The following is a 14,307-nucleotide window of genomic DNA, read 5'->3' as shown; positions in this document are numbered from 1 at the left end:
TTAACATGAAGCATAATAATTATTATGCTTTTAACTTCCAACGGAACTCGACTAACTTTGTATATTGCACTCATAAACAACGTTGAATGAATAGTCAATTGGCCTAATTATCCAAAAGAAATTTTTTGCCATAATGCATAGGAGAAACAATACCATTATTTGAAGGGAAATTTGACATAAATAATCACCATTTGCACTAAAAAAAAAAGATAGTTTGTGTATGATATAAATACTTATTTATTAGTTTCAATTTGCATACAATACTACATTATTGTTCCTTTTAAATCTTCACAAACTAGAAGATGCCAATGATATATTTAAAATAAAAACGCAATCACTTAAAAGAGTTTTACAAATTTCTAATTAGTTAAGTAATTATATTAAAATGTATCAATTTGGAAACATAATTACTAGACCACTTTAAAAGATAAAAGATTTCATTAAATTTTTATCAATTAATTATAAATATTTTTGTAATGAATGTGTCATATCTACATTTTTGTTATATAAGAATGAAATCGAATAGGACCATAGAATCAAATTTATCACTTAATTTTTTCATTCTCTCTATTCAATTTTTTATGTTATTCAAATTCTATCGCATTTTATTATGCAAATCAAATAGAACATTTCTTATGTTCTTAAAAAAAAGAAACATATTTACAAACAAATGCTATATTCTAAAATTTATTAATTTAAAAAAAATAATAAGAAACTCACATTTTAACCAATTGTATATCTTCATTTTAATTATATAAAAATTTTGTTTGACATGAAAACAAACTTGTTTATTAGGCTCTTCAAAAAAGAAACATAGTCATTTATGAAATGTAACAATGTGTACATTTTGGAAATATATCAATTAGGCTCTTTTAAAGAGATAAATTAAAATTTATTTTATTTATTATTAATTATCTCATTTATCAACCACAAAACATAGTTATAACTTATAAGGCTCTTAAAAAAAACACACACACACACACATGCGCACACACATTCCTTGATTACTTGAAAACTATTTTTACAACAAAAATAAATAAATACATCTCTTTCTCTCTTTCAATTACTTGTTATAGCTTCCCGTACCATCATGCGGTTTATTCGACATAAGACTTCTTTGTCAAACCAAAAAGATTTACCGATTGGATGCTCCTACACCACCATGTTTGGCCCTTTGCTTTATCTTAAGAAGAAAAAGAGGGGTATGAAAAGTGGAAAACAATTTAAGTGGAAGTGTATAATATAAAAAGTAACCTTAAAGAGTGGCATCAAAACTCTTGATTGATCTACGAGAGGAGCTGCTGGATGAGTAGGCTTCACCTATCGATTCATGGAATGCGATCTGGGACATGATGAGAATTTGCATGCATCGGTAGGGAAAAGATCATTGAAGTATAGCACAAGATTGCCTTTCTTGCTATCATGGAGTCAACTTGTGAACAAGGTAAACCAAATGGAAACCAAAATACAAGAGGGTACCACATTGGGTAGAAGACGATCCAAAATCGAAGGTTCACCCATTGAAAGCATACCTTATTATTATTAATGAAAAGGGGCAACCTATCTTACTAATAATAAGAAAGGGAGTGAGATAGTAAAACCTTATTTTTATGCCTATATAAAACCTTATTTTTAACTTAACAATAATATGAGATAGTAAATTTTATCTCTTATTAAGTATTAGATAATTTTAAATATATATTCTAAAAAAATTAACTTAACAATAATATATTTAAAGCATAACCAAAATTTTATGAACTAATCTTATAATTATATTTAGGGTCGTCTCTTCCTTTAGGCGGCTGAGGTGCTCGCCTAGGGCCCCAAAAATTTTGCAGCCCCCAAATTTTGTTTAATATAATCATATATTTTTGGGGCTCTAAATTTTTTTTTTATTAAATAATGTTAACATTATTTATTATGCTCTATTCCCATACATTGACTTCCCAACTAACAAATAAATGAAATTGTATTTTGAAATGTAAAATAAATGCAATTTAATTTTTTTTTTTCAAGTCTCATTGACTTCCCAACTAACAATTTTATTATATTTCTAACTATCTATTACTCTCATCTCTCTCTCTTAGCCTCTCTAAAAATTTTTTTCCACCTCTCACACTCTCACTCTCATCTCTCGGTCTCTCTATGATTTTTGCTCCGGCTCTTGTGTTCATCATCTTCGGGCCTCCGATTCTCTGTAATTTTCATCAACCCTAATTTTGATTTCAATGTTTGTGCATTATTTTTCTCTTATTTTCACTTTGAATTTTTTTTTTCTATTTTTTCTTAGATTTTGGAAGCTTTGAGGTTAGAGCGTTGTATCCGGCAATAATTCGATATCTCTAAAGTCTCGCTCGCCGATCGATTGCAATAATAATAATAATCAGGTTATATTGTTTCAATCTATTATTTCTATAGACTTATTAAATTTATTTTTATTTGTTTACATAATTTGTCAATTTATAGTTAGTGTTAATTTTGAAATTTAATTATATCAACAAGAAAATATGAATCCCGATATGAAAAACAAAGAAAGAAAAAAAATATTAAACCAAATATTAAGGGTCCTTGATTAAATCTCGCCTAGAGCTCCATACTGTGAAGAGCCGGCCCTAATTATATTTGTAGTTATTTTAATGTAAAGTTAAAAGACTGAGCATGTATATGACATAAAGAAAGAGAAATTTTTGAAACAATGACATAACTTTTAAAGTAACTTAGTTTTTTTGATAAATAATTCCTCAAAGATAGTAAATTTTGCCTGCCATTTCGATATTCATTACTATAAAATTTAAAATTGTAATTAAAATGTACCAAATCATTACTTCATCCATTTTTGTATGGTTCTAACATTAAACATAATAAGGAAAAAAAATTATATAAGGCATAAAAATTTACATGATTCGGCTACAACCCTATATTTAGGGAAGGGGGTTATTGGTCTACTATTGAGAAAATAGTACATTAGGGAGATCATTACATCACATTTACAAATATTACAAATAGGAGACAAACAGTATGCTAATAACATGTACAAAGATAAACAATAAAATTATAAATAATGTACACATTAAGTGGACATCAATGTAATGGTCCGGCTCCATCATGACCTACCTCCTCAAACACCGACTACGATTGTGACCTTCTTCGTGGTAGAAATCGCACCTCATTTTCCTCATGTCCTCTCGTATGTTCATTTCGTTACCAATCTATAATTATTCTATTGACCTTTCTACCTAATCAACTATCGATTCTCGTATAACGTTGGTGCTATTGGATCTGTCTAATAATTTTCTCGAAGGACAAGGATGAAGTCCATTGCATATGTAGCATAATGCTCCGTTGTTGTGAAACAGAGGTTAATGTAGTGACTGTATGTTGCGCCTCCAAACCTGATGAGGTATGAAGTGCAACTTTCTATAAATATTTTATAAATGACGCAATCAATATAAAGCAACGGAAGTAATTGAAATCTCAAATATTTTATACCAGAATACTAAACAACTGTATATACATGGGTATCTCCAATATTTACATTATGTGAAATATAAAAACATTTTTAACTAGTACTATACAAATATTTATTCTAAACTGCATTCTCTAATCCTGCCCAAATGCTTACTATGTCTGATTCCCAATACGTTCTGCAATACTATCTGTAATGTGGAATAATAATTGGGGTGAGACAACGCTCCGTAAGTGGAAAAAATTATTATTAGTGTGTAACTAATGTGAGTTTTGCAGTATCAAATTTCATTTAATAATTAACATTTAATATTGTAACTGTTAAAAAAACCACGCTTGAACAACTATTAATCATTTATAAATTATTTTCATCTAAATAACAGTATGCATATATATATAATCACCTTTATACTTTTCCTTCACATCATCATTTAGTCCTACTAAATGGGACCATGTTCACATATATTAATATATGTATACTTTCTTTTACTGTAAATCATCATGTAGGTCATTTAAATATGACTATGTAGATTATATATGCATATTTTTCCTCCAAATCATCATTTAGGCATATTAAATAGTTTTGATCGCACAAACATATAAATATGTATAAAAAACTCATTTTGGCCTATAGTTGTATGTCATGTTTACTCCATGACTAGGTTGTGTGGTACGAATACTAGACTTAACTGGTTGGCTGACTAAACTAAATCAAACATCATCATTAAGTGTGATTTTTCCTATTCAGTCTTGATCCGATCCAGGTGTGTACTTAGAAAAAATCTACTATCATATAAAATCACTCTATAAACAGTATGAGTGCACTCATGATCATCTGTAACATCATCATTTGTAAGCTACAGTACCAAGCATTGTAATCGTCGAGCTATCAGGATTCTTAAAACATACCATTATAATTTATACAATTAAATAGTATTATAAAAATCTCATCATTTCTCAATATAAAACATGCAACCAAATTCCATCATTATTCATTATAAAACAAGTAATATAACATCATAAAAATCTCATCCTTACTCATTTATTTAATATGTGTTAAAATAAGTTTATGTCATACGATTTGCATGCTATTTATTTATTACTAATAATAATTGTAACGACCCCAAAAATAATATGCATGTAAGAGTAATTTAAAAAAATTAAATTAATTTAAAATTAATTATTAAATTGAATTAATTAAATTAAATAATATGAGGGTCATATATATAGTATAAATATATAAGGATGAGTAATGTGTATAAATATATATATAATATTTATATAATATTAGTCAAATGTATATATGGTTATTAAAGCATTAGGCATCTTCTTTAGTAAGCATCCTTACCAAATTTTACAATTTGAGATTGAAATCTCAGAGAGGTGCCTCACAGTACACACACACACACACTCTCTCTCTCTCTCTCTCCTCACGCCCCCACTCTCTCTCTTCAATTTATACTCCAAAACTAAGCCGAATCGACGATCAAACACTACCACAAGGTCCCGACTTCGATTCTAAGCAAGTTAATCGAAGCAAATTTTTTATTTAGGAATCCTAAACTCCACTCAAAGGCTAAGGTGAGGAGTAAAAATTATATTTGTTATTTTAAAAATTCAATCGATTAAATTGTAGTATTTAATTACTAAATTATAATATTTGATTATATTAGATTTTTGAAAACATTCATGGGATAAAGTTAAATTGTAAGGGATTTGATTAAATAGAAATTTTTGAAAATATTTTGGAATTAAGTTAAATTGCTGGGATTTGACTAAATCAGATTTCTAAGAATATTTTGAAATTAAGTTAAACTATGGGAATTTGATCATATTGGTGTTTTTAAATATGTTAGAAATTAAATTTAAATATGGAAAGTGGATTATACCTCTGTTTTCTTTAGAATTTAATCGGTTAACGGGAGCGTGTGAGCCTAAAGATGTTAGAATAGTAATTATTCAGAGGTTGAGCTAATTAAACTAGGGTGTGTGAATACAGGGACTTGTGCGAACGCCCCAAATACTGCTTTAGGATCCCTACGGGTATATCTCCAGGAATCAGGTAAGGAGAGTAAATTATGCCAAGACTTTTGGAAAGTCTAATTGATTAAATCGAAATATAACGTGAAAATATTATATGTGAATTTTCTGACTTATCAGGCATATATGAAATAATAGTTCTGGAACTATTTAATGTTTTATTTGATAATCATTATATGATTAAATAGCACTGAAAATTTATGTGGCATGAGAAATTAGTTTGATTACTGAAAAGTAAATCGGTGAATATATTATATGATGTAATGTGGCTTATGTTGAGATATAAACAGTTATGTTGATATGAGATATGAACAGATATGTCGTACACAGATATGATTAAATGAGATTTACACAGACATATTTTTAACAGATATGATATGATGATATATGATATATACAAATATGATGGTTTTATACTAATAGATATAGTGAACAGCCATGAGTTACAAACGAGATGTGGCACATACACATGGATACTCATAGGCCTTGATGAACAGCCATGAGTTACAGATGAGATGTGGTACATACACATGGATACTCATGAGCTTGAACATGCTTACGAGAAATGAAAGTCTTGGCAATGGATTTATATGTATAATGAGTGATGAAAATGAGAACCCGATTGATAATTGATATGAGAGCACGGTACCACTGCTAGTGAATGAATTAATGCAACCACACAGCTCGGAGAGAGTAATGGTAATGGAAATCAATTGAGTCTTCAGAGAGATGTTGACTGCTCTTGGGTCTGGACCAGGCTGCAGTGGGCTAACCATACTACAGACGAGCGTTCACAACAATAATTCTCATTTCAATATTTTATCAGAAATTACTCATCGTTATATTTCACCTTTTTCAATACACGTCATATGCCACACAGTTCTCATATAATATTCATAACATATTAATTTCACACACCAAAATATCACAATTTAATATTACTCAAATGCCACACAATTTATCTAATATTTATATCTTCATAATTTTCAGACAAAATACCATATGCTCATTTTCACATATTAATTTAAACAATTCTACTGTTATAATTTATTCCCCTTACTTGACTTACCGAGAGTCTCGTTAGAACCCCAAATCTTACGCCCTTGGCGCCCGAAACTCAAATCCTGCAATTCGCATTTTTTTCCCAGATTAATTAACTTATTTCCTCAAAATAATACTCATATAATCTTCCTTAGGCTCCATATACCCTAAATTAATATTTAAACTATTATTTAACACCCTCTCTTAATTTTCTGAATTATGCTTGCGGGTTCCGAAATTACACCCACGGCGCTCACCCAAGTCTTAAATTTCAAAAATCCTACTTCAATCCCAGATGCTCAATATACTAGCATTTCCAAATCAACACCAATTGATTAAAAATTAGTCCTTTAATAACCCCCTTATCCCAAATTTGGGGTTATACCTACAACGACCCCACGAGAAATCCGTTCCACTAGACTTGTAGAGAATTATCTCTAAATTCTCGCGGTGATGTCCGATCGTCAATTGGGCTTAAATTTTCCAAGAAATTGAGATAAAAGTATAAATTAGCTTACCCCAGGAGATACGCCTACGCCGCTCCTACCACCAATCTGCTCCGATAGAAATGACGGCAGTAGAAAATGGAGTCCAGCGATATCTTCCGATTTCCGATCATGCGAGAATCTGTTACGGAACTAAGGAGAGAGGGAGAGAGAACGAGGAGAGAGAGAGAGAGAGAGACTGAGGGGGGGTGGTGTCTGCGCAGGACACTCCTCTGGATTTGTTTTTTCTTTTGAAATCCTCCTAAAGGTTTAGGAGGATTGTTAATTTATGTGTATATATATATATATAATAATAATATATTTTATTAATAAAAATTAAAATAAATTAAAATTATTTTTTTATTTTTTATAATTTCAATTAATTAATTTATTATAATTTTATTATTATTATTATTTTGGAATCACCCCACTAATCTTGTATAGTCATTTTTGGGGTTATTACATGAGAGGTGGTAGACTGTTGTGAGACTTCTGGAGTAGCAAAGGATAGATGCCGATAATTATGACATGAGGCCGATTTAAAGAACTATTCTTCAACAGATATTTTCCAGCCACTGTCAAGGAAGTTAAAGTAGAAGAGTTCCTGAATTTGAAGTAGGGACAGCAGTCAATCTAGCAGTATGCAGCGCTGTTTATAGAGCTTTCCCGCTTCACTCTGTACATTGTCCTTGATGAAGTAAAGAAGGCGAGACAGCTTGAAAGAGGATTGAGGTGAGGCATATACAAGTAGGGGGTAGTGCTGAAGATACGGGACTTTGCTAAGTTAGTTGACAGAACAGCTTTGGCTGAGGCTAATGAAAGCATGGACGCAGAGGAGCAGGGACAGAAGAAGAGATTTGCGCCTTCAGGCTTCCAACAGGGATCTAGGCAGGGTCAGCGGAGGAGAGGAAACTATGGCAGAGGACAGAGGTAGGAGACTGGAGGTCGTGAGGTTCAGGCGGGGCATAATTTTCCTGTCTGTCAGACTTGTGGAAAGAGACACTTGGGAGAGTGTCGAGTAGGGAGAGCTGTCTGCTATCATTGCGATAGACAGAGACATCTGGTGTGAGATTGCCCTAAACCACCTGATACCGCACCTGCTCCCATACTGTATCGGGGAGGCTATCAGGCGCCCCGTGGTGGCCAGCAAATGAATGTAGCTTCAGCGAGGGTTTATGCTTTGACACCTAGAGATGCTGAGACAACCGGCGATGTGGTGAAAGATATGATTCATATGTTTTCATTTAAAGTTATTGTATTATTTGATTCAGGAGCCACACACTAGTTCGTGTTTATGGAGTGTACTTGATTATGTGGGGCAGAAACACAGTTGTTAGACACTGAACTGCTAGTCACTTCACCGACAGGGTCAATAGTAAGGTGTAGTAGAGTGCTCCGAGGCTGTCTAGTTGATATTCAGGGGAAAATTTTGTCAGCTGATTTGATAGTATGGACATGCACGGGTTTGATGTAATTTTTTTTATGGACTAGTTGGCAGCCAATTACACCAGCATAGACTGACGTTCAAGGCAAGTGATTTTTACACCTTCGGGAATACCATATTTCAGGTTTATAGGGTCACGAATGCAATCCCCACCTCAGTTAGTTTTAGCTATTCAGGCAAGGAAACTGCTCCTGAGTGGTTGTCAGGGATTTGTAGCCTTTGTGAAGGAAATGTCAAGAAATGAATTAAGGCTCACTAGTACGCTGGTAGTAAAAGAGTTTACAAATGTTTTTTCAGATAAGCTACCAGACTTGCACCTGATCGTGTGGTAGATTTTCCTATTGCTATGCTTTTAGGTATAACGCCGATCTCTAAAGCAACTTATCGAATGATGCCAGCAGAGTTTATAGAATTAAAGAATCAGTTGTAAGATTTGCTTGATAAGAGATTTATACGGCCCAGTGTATCTTCGTGAGGAGCTCCAGTGTTATTTGTGAAGAAAAAAGACGGGTCCATGAGGATGTGTATAGATTATACGGAAATTAATAAGGTGATAATCAAGAACAAGTATCCTCTACCCCATATAGATGATTTATTTGACCAGTTTTAGGGTATGTGAGTCTATTCTGAGATTGACCTCAGATCAGGTTATCATTAAGTGAAGGTAAGAGCAGAAGATGTATCGAAGACAGCCTTTCAGACCAGGTATAGGCATTATGAGTTTCTTATTATGCCTTTTAGTCTGACAAATGCTCTTGCAATATTCATGGATTTGATGAATAGAATCTTCCACCAATATTTGGACCAGTTTGTTGTTATTTTTATTGATGATGTACTGGTCTATTCAAGGAGTTATGAAGAGCATGAGGCACATTTGAGGCAGGTCTTACAGATGCTCAGGGAAAAGAAGATGTACGCCAAGTTCAACAAATGAAATTTTGGCTCAAGAAGGTTGTGTTTTTGGGGCACGTCATTTCAGGGGATCGAATTTTTGTGGATCCTAGTAAAATTGATGCTGTAGTGAATTGGGCTAGACCAAGGAACGTCTAGGAGATTAGGAGTTTCTTGGGACTGACTGGTTATTACCATCATTTTGTTGAGGGATTCTCAACGTTATTAGGACCTCCAGCGCGACTGATTGAGAAGAACGTCAGGTTTGAATGGGACGACAACTGTGAGTAGAGTTTCTAGGAATTAAAGTAAAGGCTTGTCACGGAACCAGTGTTGATCATCCCGTCAGGGGGTGAGGGTTATGTTATCTATAGTTGTAACGACCTGCTTATTCAAACATATAATAAAACATGTTTAAATAATACAGTCAACCTGAACCCGTGGGTAACAGGGACACATGTCATACACAGCGGAACCTAGGCAACAGTAAATATAAATCATCATTCTAATAACCACAAAATATATAATACCAGAGTTAACTATAAACCAAAACACTGTGTTTATATACATCTTCCAAAAATAATACAAAAATATCTCTAAGATCTCACATCCAAAAACTTCTTATCCTAGTCCAAACTTACCATCCTAGCGGGGTAACTCAACAAACTTAATGGCGGCCTCGATCTGCGATCTTTCTGGGTTTCCTGAAAAGTTATTTAAGTTCGAGGCGAGATACTTCTCAGTAAGGGAAAATAAACTAAATACAATTGTGTGTCAACATGAATATTTAATGCTATAATACATATACATAACATTTAATATGCTAGTAAACATTCATCATATCATAATGGAATAATCATATACTTTCATAATTACTAATAATTCATACTGATCATGAAATGTATAATATAACTGATAATACTGAAAATTCACATAGGATGTGTAGCTAGCTGATGTCATGTATTATCCCCCATGACGGGTTGTGCAGCTCGAAGGCGAGACCTGACAATGGCTGGCTAACCACTGTCGAGTCAAAAATGTTTGTAAGTACAGTAGGCCCACCACACCCTAGTCTGGACTACCAGGTGGACGTCTACAACTCTACACTGAAAGCCACATTGACTATCCATCTCCCACCCCCTTGTGGGGTGGTTAGTATAAGTCTAAACATAATATTTGATCTATATAGCGACGGTACCGTACTCCTGTAACTGAACTGAACTATCATCCGGGTTCTAATAATACATAATACATGATAATATACAGTTTAACGTAAATAGATTGATAGCATGTTCTGTAATAGCGTAAAAACATACGACCTTGTGCCTGTCACTTTCATATTTGTGGCCTTGCACCAAAATCATACATACGGCCTTATGCCGAAACCATATATCATACACGGCCTTGCGCCGAATATTTCATAAATTTCGTTTTGAATAAATAATTCATTTATCATGTATTTGAAAACATAATGCATTGCATTATCTCATAATGTAACGACCCGAAAAAAAAAATAATGATATTTAAATATTAAAGAGAGATGGAAACAAAAACGGAAGGAGGCGGCAAGCTAGCGTTCGTCGACGACATTGCATTTTAGATGAAATAACCTGAAAATTTTACATAGGGCCTCGTCGACGAACATAGGGAGTTCGTCGACGAGCTCATAAGTAGGCCTCGTCGACAAAGTCACGCCTCATCTGCGAGAAGATGCCGAGAGGGATTTTTCGACAGTTTGAAATTCGTCGACGAGGGAGGAAGTTTGTCAACGAAATTATTGAAGGATTCGTCGATGAGGTAACGTGTCTCGTCGACGAATCCGGCCCTATAAATAGTGAAAAACTTGGATTTTTATCAAATTTCAGCACAAATTAACCCTCTCTCTCTCTCTCAAACGCTCCCCTCTCCTTCTCTCTTTGATTTCAGCCCTGATTCACGCCGGATCGACGATCTGAAGCCACCACGACTGTAATAACCAAAAAAAAAAAAAAATTAAAATTTTTAATTAATTAAAATTATTAATCAATTAATTTGTTAAATATTATTAAATTAATTTATTAAATAAACAAATAAAAAGAAATAGTATGAAAAAAAAAGAGTAATTATTAATTAATTAATGAATTAATTAAATATTATTAAATTAATTAAATAAATAAAAGAATAGTAAAAAAAATAAAATTGGAATAAAGATATATATATGATATAATAGTATTATGTTAATGCAAGTAAAAGAAAAAAAAAAAGAAAAAAGATAAAGAAAAATTAAAGAAGTTATCTATTACCTCCTTCTTCTTCTTCTTCTTCGGTGTCTATCTCTTTTTGTAATTCTTTCTCGTCAACCACTCCTCCGTCTCCGTTTCTCTCTCTCTCTCTCTCTTAATTTTTCAACGAGTTTGTGGCAGATTAAAAAACGGAAGGTGTCGTTGGATTCTGGCTCCGCCACTGACATTTTTACTGGAGCAGATTTGTTGTGGGAATGACTTTGGCACTGCTTTTAGGGAAAGTTAATTTTTCTCCATTTTCTCAATTTCTCTATAAATATGCTGTTAAATCGACGATCAGACACCACCACAAGGTCCTAGTCATTGTCGTCGTCATTTTGACGTAGGTAATTTTCCAATTGGGGTTTTCTAAACCCTATTCCAAAGCGAGAGTGAGATTTGAGAAATTTGATAATTTGGTTAAATTTAAGGATATATTTGTTTATTTAGAATTTATGGCCCTAGGAAATATTAAAATAATATTTCATTTAAGGTTAGTTTAATGGAATTAGGATTTTTGATTTAGGGTCCGGGTGAGCGCCGCAGGTATTTTTCGGGATTCCTGTTGGCGTAGTTTAAGAAATCAGGTAAGGGGAAAAATATATATTAAATCAGAATTTTTATAAATTTAATGGAAAAATAAATTGTATTATATGTACGTGTATATGTTTCAATATGGGTAAAATACCAACTGTTTAAATTGTATTTTTTTTTCGAGTTTAGGGCTGTTTATTAGATATGTATATGCGAAAATAAACGGATGAAAGTGGAAAAATACTTTCAGTGTAATTATGTAAAGAATGAAAGGTATTTTCATTATATAAACGTTAAATGTTGGTTAACTTATTTTACAGGCAATGTATGAATTTTACTGCTAAATTGTGTGGCATGAGATTCTGTGCAAATATATGTTAAATGTACGAGATGCAGGTTAAGTAAGTAAAGCAATGAGAATAAAATGTGATATGGACAATGTTGTCTGAGTATGTTAAATGCAATCATGTAAATGTAAGACAGCTGAAAGACAGCCATGTCAGCAGGTCTAGCTCATTTCTATGTGGACTAACTGATGATAGCTAAAATGAGCTGTCTTAGATTCTAACGCATTTCTATGTGGACTAACTAATAATAGCTAAAGAGCGGTTGTAGTACAAAGAAATGAAATGAAAATGTTACGAAATGAAATGACAATTAATGACAATGTAATGAAATGAAATGTGAAATGTGAATGATACAAATGGGAAAGAGTCACTTAAAGTGAAACGCAAGAAAATGTTAAGTTATGAACATGAAAGAATGTGAATAATTGAATAACGATGGAAATAATGATATATTATGATATTAGAAGTATCTATGTATGTAAAACATGTTACGATTGGGCGAGGCATACTCTTCGCCCGAGGGCTTGTTGAGTAAGGCGAGTGCACTAGTAGTTTTAGATGTGGCAGTAGCTGCATAATGCACTATGGCAGAGAGAACCTACTTGTATGGGAGGGCAGAATTTTTTATCCTTAGGGCCTTTGCCAGTAAACTATTGTTGAATGCGTGAGTACGACATCAATTTAACACTTGAGGGCTTATTGAGTAAGGCGAGTACCCTGGTATGCTTAAATTGTGACCTTCGGGTTGCTAAATGTATCAGAGCAGAGGGTTGTTACTTATATGGGCGGGTAATCACCCCTATCCTCGGGTAATCTCATGAGTTAAACATTTGCATGTATTTGATTAGGTTCAGGGAATGATTTCAGAAATTATGTTAATAATTTTCAAATGTTAAATAATATGTTATTATATAAACTCATGTTGGCCACACACTGTTTTAATATATTGTTTCTTCCCTTACTGAGATGTGTCTCACCTGAATATAAAATTTTTTTTTTTTCAGGATTTCCTCGAGATCGAGCTTAGAGACCTCGAAATTTTATAGCATTTTTGGTAAATAGAAAAAGAAAATGGTATATTTTTATGTTAATTTTGATATATATATTTTATGTTTTATGATTTATATTTTAAGACTGTTGAGTAAAGAATGATTGTGAAAATGCTGAAATGTCTTAGGAGATATGTAGATTTATGGAAATGCAGGTGATAGATGATTTATTATGGATTATAGTTAGAATTAGTAAACTTTGGTATTATGTTATATGAAGATTATGGTTATGTTTTCCGCTGCGTATATTATGGATTATGATTTATTAAGATATTATCAGGTATAACACGCCGGACACGGGTTTAAGGGTTCGGGGCGCTACAACGACGCTCCTGGTGAAGTTTTCTGCGAGTCTTCTGGAGCTGATCGTTGGTGGAGTTGGCTTGGATTTCGTCCCAATCTCAGGGTAAGACATTTTATTCAGTATTTGTCTTTCCCTCAGTTATAAGAAATACAATACACGAAGAAATACTGATATTTTGTTTTGGGGGAATTGATTTTCAGGGTGCTAAGTGGAGAACTCTACAGGTATAGGGCCATAATTTAGTAAGAGCTTTTCAGAATTAAGGTAAGGGAAATATGCTATGCTAGGGTTTTAAAAATATTAAGACAGTTTTCATAGATACATATATACCAGTTATTATGCAGTTTTTATGAAACGAATATTTTAATTTTGTGTGGCCTGAGTAGATATTTACCCAATGTAAAATTTATACAGTACTTCAACATATCATGTTATATAGCATGTAC

The sequence above is a fragment of the Malania oleifera genome, chromosome 12 (assembly GCF_029873635.1).
Source record: "Malania oleifera isolate guangnan ecotype guangnan chromosome 12, ASM2987363v1, whole genome shotgun sequence".
In the NCBI taxonomy this organism is placed as follows: Eukaryota; Viridiplantae; Streptophyta; class Magnoliopsida; order Santalales; family Ximeniaceae; genus Malania; species Malania oleifera.
This window is presented reverse-complemented; position numbering follows the sequence as displayed.